General features: G+C 44.1%; 1 long non-coding RNA gene across 1 annotated transcript; it reads left to right on the top strand.

Moving 5' to 3' along the window:
* The first annotated feature begins 776 nt into the window (after positions 1-776).
* Positions 777-6,006, top strand: LOC127598389 (uncharacterized). The gene is made up of 2 exons (XR_007961906.1): positions 777-1,036; positions 5,647-6,006. It is a non-coding gene; the product is annotated as an uncharacterized LOC127598389 (long non-coding RNA).
* The last annotated feature ends 1,682 nt before the right edge of the window (positions 6,007-7,688 follow it).

Raw genomic sequence — 7,688 nt, forward strand, 5'->3', positions numbered from 1 at the left:
ATGGCGTCGACGGGACCGCAGATGAAGTCGGCGGTCGCCGCGCTCGGGTTATTTTGCAAGCGTATCTCGTTTGAAAGATCGACCAATCGATATCGTTGCTTTTTATTGAGTAAAATAATCCTGTCCACAGGAGTTGTTGCGTCCCTTTGAGTTTCAGTGACAAAAGTAGAGTAAATGTGAAAAAAGGCACAAAAAAGTCCGGACGATGTATTGATAGTTTAGCGATTTCAAGATGCACCAAATTAATTGTGAAAATAACATTCATTCATCTTCCTAACCGCTTGATCCTCACTAGGGTCACGGGGGGTGCTGGAGCCTATCCCAGCTGTCTTCGAACAGGAGGCAGAGGACACCCTGAATCGGTTGCCAACCAATCGCAGGGCACACAGAGACGAACAACCCTCTACGCTCACACTCACACCTAGGGACAATTTAGAGCGTCCAATCAGCCTGCCACGCATATTTTTGGAATGTGGGAGGAAACCGGAGCACCCGGAGAAAACCCACGCAGGTCCGGGGAGAACATGCAAACTCCACACAGGGAGGCCGGAGCTGGAATCGAACCCGGTACCTCTGCACTGTGAAGCCAACGTGCTAACCACGGGACTACCGGGCCGCCCGTGAAAATAACATATCAATATCAATATCTTGCGATATTGTGCACGGCGGCGACTAAATGTAAGATGCTGTCAGCAGCCACAGCGACTGAGGGAATGCGTTTCTATAGCAACCATCAGCCAATGATAGATTGCCAATGCCGCTTTAATGACATCACGCTCAAGACGCGCTTCTTTTTGGATGCATACTCGAGCCTCTTAAACTCATCCGCCCAGCGATTGACCGACGGCTCTTCCCGAGTCGGCTGGGTTAGGCTTCTTAGCTTTGGAAAAGGACGGCTGGAAAACCGACAAAAAAGGACGCTGGGGTCTTTCGCCATGTGACTGCCAGCTGCCACGTGGAGGAGGAGAAGAAGAAGAAGAAGAAGGCGACGAATCCGCAAAGAAAGTCACAATGCGGCGAGAGTGAGAGACAGAAGGTGTGTTCTTTTCCTCCTCATCTGACAACTGCGAATTGTGAGACAGCAGCTGAGACTTGGACTGAAGCAAAGCGCGCCATCTGCCGCCGCGAAGCAGCCGCCATCTTGTTCCTTGATATTAATATTCACGCTCACAGCGAGACGAAACAATCGAGTTTTAAAAAGTGAACATTATGGCCCGTGACCTGTGACCAGTAACAGAAATGCCAAAGCAAAATAAATACATCAACAACAACAACAAAAAAAATCATCTGGACAACTTCCACTTTAGGACAAAACGGAATATCTCAAACGCAGATGGAAAAAAATAAAACCCACCAACAAGATTTGCTGTAGACCAGAGCACAAAAACATATAATAATAATAATTATTATTATTATTTTTTGCGGGCGGCCCGATAGTCCAGTGGTTAGCACGTCGGCTTCACAGTGCAGAGGTACCGGGTTCGATTCCAGCTCCGGCCTCCCTGTGTGGAGTTTGCATTTTCTCCCCGGGCCTGCGTGGGTTTTCTACGGGTGCTCCGGTTTCCACCCACATTCCAAAAACATGCATGACAGGCTGATTGAACACTCTAAATTGTCCCTAGGTGTGAGTGTGATCGTGGATGGTTGTTCATCTCTGTGTGCCCTGCTATTGGCTGGCAACCAATTCGGAGTGTCCCCCACCTACTGCCCGAAGACAGCTGGGATAGGCTCCAGCACCCCCCGCGACCCTAGTGAGGATCAAGCGGTTCGAAGATGAATGAATGAATTATTTTTTGCAAATAACTGAAAGTACTCTCGATCCAAAAGAAAAAGATGCAAATACCGGTATGTGTCTTCGCTGTACCGCTTACACTGCCGTTGCTTCACTTCCATCAATTCTGCATGATTGGGTTCAAAATGCGGCTGCGCTTGGGATAAATCTGACATCCGGTCCGCCTTGTGGAATGAGCCTCTTTTAGCGATCGAGCACATTGGGGTCAGAGTCAGACGCAAGCCTCTGCAGTTCTCGGTGTCATGGTGAAAAACATTTCTTTCACCGAAGTTAATGAATTCTTCCTTTTCAACACATTGCACACAGTGCTATCTGAACTTTCGACATTTCAACTGCCCCACACATCCACATGCCAAGTTGTGGTGCAAGTAGTTAACACAGATGACGTCTTTATAAAAGGCAGCCCTTTTTCAAGAAACGGCAGCCACGCTGGACTTTTTAAAACCGCAGTGAAATTGACAAAATATTTTAATGGCATATTACTGAATGCGCTCTCGGGGTTCAACCTTGTCAAGATGTTCAGTATTTGTTACGTTCGGGTTATTTAGACCAAATGTGTGCACAGCTGTACCCATTTGTTCTTGTCAAATTGGAACAGAATTTCCTTCGGGGTTTGTTTGTGGTGTCATGTTTTTTTTTTGTATTGTTTAGATAAAAGTGTTGTGACAAACTCTTCATCGATTAGCAGAGACTCAGATTAGTTCTGAAGGAGGCTGAGAGAGGCAGACAAACAGACAGAGAGACAGACAGACAGACAGAAAGCTAGCTAGCTAGCTAGCTATCTTAATAGTCTGATAACTAGTTAGCTCCAGATAGATAATTAGATTAGTCGAGACTCAGATTAGTTCTGAAGGAGGGTGAGAGAAGCAGACAGACAGACAGAAAGCTGGCTAGCTACAAAGCTGGCTAGCTTAATAGTTAGCTAGTTAATTTCTAGCTAGCCAGCTAGCTAGCTAGATAGATAGATAGATAGATAGATAGATAGATAGATAGATAGATAGATAGATAGATAGATAGATAGATAGATAGATAGATAGATAGATGCTTTTATTTTAAATTCATGGTCGTTAGTATTGGTAAAAGTTGGTAAAACTTTCTTTCAGGCCATGGTCTTTAATTTTGGCCGTTTTTCAGGTCACCATCAGTGTTTTAAATCATGATAAATGTGCTGGCAACTTGGAGCTTGATCAAACTGAACACACGCACGCACACATGCACACACACGCACACACACACGCGCGCGCGGACGCACACACGCACGCGCGGACACACTCACGCGCACGCACGCGCGGACGCACTCACACGCACGCACGCACGCACACACCGCACACATGCACGCGTGCAGACACGCACTCACGCACACAACGTACAGGTTGCATCTAGATTCTAGAACAGGGGTGTCCAAACTTTTTGCCAAGGGGGCCAGATTTTATGTGGTAAAATGTCGGGGGGCCGACCTTGGCTGACATTCTTTACATTGAACAACAATATTGTTCAGCAAATTTTAGTAAGCCAGTCTGTTTCACATTTCCATTTTTATTTTAATTTCAACAATCTTAAGAATTTCTTTTGGTTCATTTGAAACAGGTATATCACATGCAACTGCTTATTCACTTGACTTTTTCTTAAACGGAAGTCTCCTGAGTGCAAATTGATTGATTTGAAACATAAAATGACTTTTCAATAGTCACAAAACCTTTGACTCGAACAACAGGGAAATGAACAAGCAATACACATATCCACAACTGCAAGGATGATTTGAAATATGACATATCAGTCAATATAAACACGGAGTGATGTCTTGTTAACTCGTGAGTGATGCCCTCTAGTGTCTAAATGCTATTACTCATTTAGTGAATGCTATTACTCACTTAGCCAGTAGAGGGAAGCAGTACTCTATGAAACATCACTCACCAGTCTACGAGACCTCAGTCAATGCAACACGTGTTCCATTGCGCCCAACCTGCGGGCCAGACGGCACTGATTTTATGACGGGGGCCGAGGGCCGGATGAAATTCGACCGCGGGCCGGATTTGGCCCGCGGGCCGGACTTTGGACACGCCTGTTCTAGAACAATTCACACAGCAGAGCTAGAGTGTGCTGTGGATATTTATTAGCCGTGTCTCCTCGATATCTTCCCTCCTGGGGGAGCAGACACACACACACACACACACACACACTCACACAAAACATGCAAAGGTGTTTGTAAGCACACCCTTTCGAGGGGATCAAACCAGCTAAACATCAAACCACGAGCCCCATGCGGAACAGTATCAATACGCCAGCATCGGGTGCAGAGGTCACGGGTTTGATTCCGGGCCCCGGCCACCCTGTGTGGAGTTTGCATGTTCTCCCTGGGCCTGCGTGGGTTTTCTCCCGGCATTCCGGTTTCCTCCCACATTCCAAAAACATGCACGGCAGGCTGATTGAACACTCTAAATTGCCCCGAGGGGTGATTGTGGTTGTTCGTCTATGTGTGCCTATGTGTGCGATTGACTGGCAACCGGTTCATAGTGCATCCCGCCTACTGCCTAAAGACAGCTTCAGCCCGCCCACGACCATCGTGAGGATAAAGCGGTTTCGATAATGAATGGATGGATGAAACACATGAAGCAGGAACTACTGTGTTATATTCAGGTCCCAATCAGCAAACAGTAAAACAAAAATAATGCTAATGGAAGACACCGCTGCTGTTAAAATACAGTAATCCAAAATTAAAAATTACTGTTTTTCGACAAAATAGTATTTTCAGCTTTGCTGTGGGAATGGACGCCAGTATCTTACTCCTATTTCAATATCAATCTGCCCAACTCTACTGGCTGTCATAACTTTGCGTTTGACAATTTTGGCTCGGGTCGCTTTAAAAAGTCCCCCTCCTGTTCTTGCCTTGTTCACGTGCAGTTTCTGTCCTCAAAAAAAAAAAATCAACGGGAGGATCGACTCTGTTTACCTTTGCATCACATCGCAAAGCGTGTGCGGAGGCATGCGAAAGCCTGGCCAGCCTGCTCGTTTGGGATCTCACGCCAGTTTTGATCAATGAAGCAGCAAACGAGGTTCCATTTCATTGGTTCACTAGCGCCGTGGATAGCGATATGTGCTGCTCCAAAAAATAAAGGGAATACTCAAACAGCACAATGTAAAGTGTTCCCTTAATTTTTTTTATATACCGGGTATATTTAAAAATTATATATATATATATATATATATATATATATATATATATATATATATATATATATATATATATATATATACTATATATATATAGGGCGGCCCGGTAGTCCAGTGGTTAGCACGTCGGCTTCACAGTGCAGAGGTAGCGGGTTCGATTCCAGCTCCGGCCTCCCTGTGTGGAGTTTGCATGTTCTCCCCGGGCCTGCGTGGGTTTTCTCCGGGTGCTCCGGTTTCCTCCCACATTCCAAAAACATGGGTGGCAGGCTGATTGAACACTCTAAATTGTCCCTAGGTGTGAGTGTGAGTGCGAATGGTTGTTCGTTTCTGTGTGCCCTGCGATTGGCTGGCAACCGATTCAGGGTGTCCCCCGCCTACTGCCCGAAGACGGCTGGGATAGGCTCCAGCACCCCCCGCGACCCTAGTGAGGAACAAGCGGCTCGGAAGATGAATGAATGAATGTATATATATATATATATATATAATTTTTAAATATAACCGGTATAAATATATATATCGCCAACCACAGTGAAAAGATCAAAGTTAATGAACTCCTCATGAAAGCCTCCTCATCGAATGACAAATAACCTTTGTCGATTGTCCCGATGCTGTTGTGTCAAACGTTGGCGGCGTACCGTTTGCCTCAATGCATTGACTTTCTTCTGTTCCTTCTTTACTCACAGCCAACTATTGCGCAGATGACAACCTGACTACCTTGTACCTGAGCATAAAATACAAGAACATGTGTTCGTACAGCATTCCCAACAAGAGACCAGACACCTTCGCCAAGGCCAAACAAGCAATTGCATTATGTACGTGTATACGATACTGTACGTCTCCAAAGAGATGTCGTATCTGGTGTTGACTTTGCCCGAAGGTAAACCAGTTACACTGAAAAGAAGCGAGCGATTTGCGGAAACCAATATGCTCCCTTGATTGTTATCAATGCTTGGACAGCCCGCTGTACAAGGTATGTTGCCCTTTTTCCTGATTACCACACTCAAACGCGTCTCCCTCAATCAAATAAATCAACTACAATTGAATGTTTAGTTGCTATATTGATCGAATAACTACTACTTTGAAGAACAAAAAAAAAAAAAGGTTGTAAGGTTACGCAAGAGCAGTGCAAGATGCTGTAGGGAATAAACATGCTCCTCAGAGTGAAAAACAATATTAAATATGTAAAAACCAAAGTTGAGATGAGAGTCAAGGGTGCATGTGGATAATTTTTTTTTATGTGCACTTTTTGTATTGTTGCTGCTTTCTGGAGAGTTCTCGTGCAAATCAGGTAAAAAAGAAAAGTGCTGCTGGAGTGTGTCAATCAATCACATTTAGTGGCAATTACCGGTACATGATTTTGATGGTCTGGAACAGAGAAACAGCTCACCCCCCCCCCCCCCCCCCCACACACACACACAAAACGTTCCTCCCCAAATTCTGTTAATGCGTAATTCTATCAGTTTTTTGTGATTAAAAAAAAAAAAGAACTCACAACCCTTTTGGATTGGAATGATGAATTATTTTTTTAAATTGGAAAGCAATGAAACGCAGTCCAATGTGGACTGTATCTTCAAGATCATTTTCATCCGGTCGTTTTTGGTAGTGCTCGTCCTCATTTGTGAAACAATTTTCCATTTTTTGTTGTTGTTGTTAAAATGTCATGTCAATGTTTCGACTCAACATAAAAACGTTATTAAGTGCATAGGCGATAGTTTAACTCAGTGGTCACCAACATGGTGCCCGCGGGCACCAGGTAGCCCGTGAAGACCACTTGAGTAGCCCGCCAGTGCCTGGACATTGTGATTTGCTAGTAGAAATTATGATTTAAAAATGCAAACATTGGCAGTACTGTGAGACATTTCGAAACACGATCAAAGTCTGACAATTTAAATCATCAAGTATTAAAAATAACACATCCTCATATTATTGAAGGTATTTTGGACAAATATGTTATTTCAGAAGTGTATCAATTTGGTAGCCCTTCACACAATCGGTACACATGAAGTTGCTCTCACCCTCAAAAATGTTGGTGACACCTGGTTTAACTTATTTCAACATGGTTAATGGTCTTACAAGCATATTGTAAATTGGACTGAAGCAGCCCCATATTTACCAGTTAGAAACAATTTAGTGGGCTGAATTTTCAAAATAAATCAGCAGATACAACTAAATGTAGACGTCCACCAAAATAACCCGACCCGGCCTCTTAAACTTCAAATGGCGCTCTTCCGGTGTCTTTTTTGGCATTGCTTGGAGAGGCTTTTTGGCGAGTCTCCCCATGACAGAAATGCCCAGCAAGTGCCAGGTTTATCAGGGAAACTGGCTTTGCATGCTTTTCCAATTATTTTATTATTTATAGCAGAGTATGGTATAATTTTAAAGGCCAAGTGTGAAATAATTTAATGAAATGCCAAATAGGGTCACAACGAAAGGACTTAAACATTGTCCACCAAATAAAGCATGAAAAAATCATTTATATGTTGTATATTTGACAAAATTATCGATTTTCCGAAGTTCCAGCCTCAAAGGGGCGGAACCCGGAAGTGATACGTCACACGGAGGACGATGATGGCAAGTCTCCATACGGCCACATGCAAAGCATTTCAAACGACGATTCAAACAGCGATACAAGCGATCGATCGAGCGCAAGTGAGGATATCCAAGTTTTTGAAGAGTTGGATGAAGAAGAGGAGGTTGGAATTTTACATGTTGGACCTTACATGTA

This window comes from Hippocampus zosterae, chromosome 3, assembly GCF_025434085.1.
Source record: "Hippocampus zosterae strain Florida chromosome 3, ASM2543408v3, whole genome shotgun sequence".
In the NCBI taxonomy this organism is placed as follows: domain Eukaryota; kingdom Metazoa; phylum Chordata; class Actinopteri; order Syngnathiformes; family Syngnathidae; genus Hippocampus; species Hippocampus zosterae.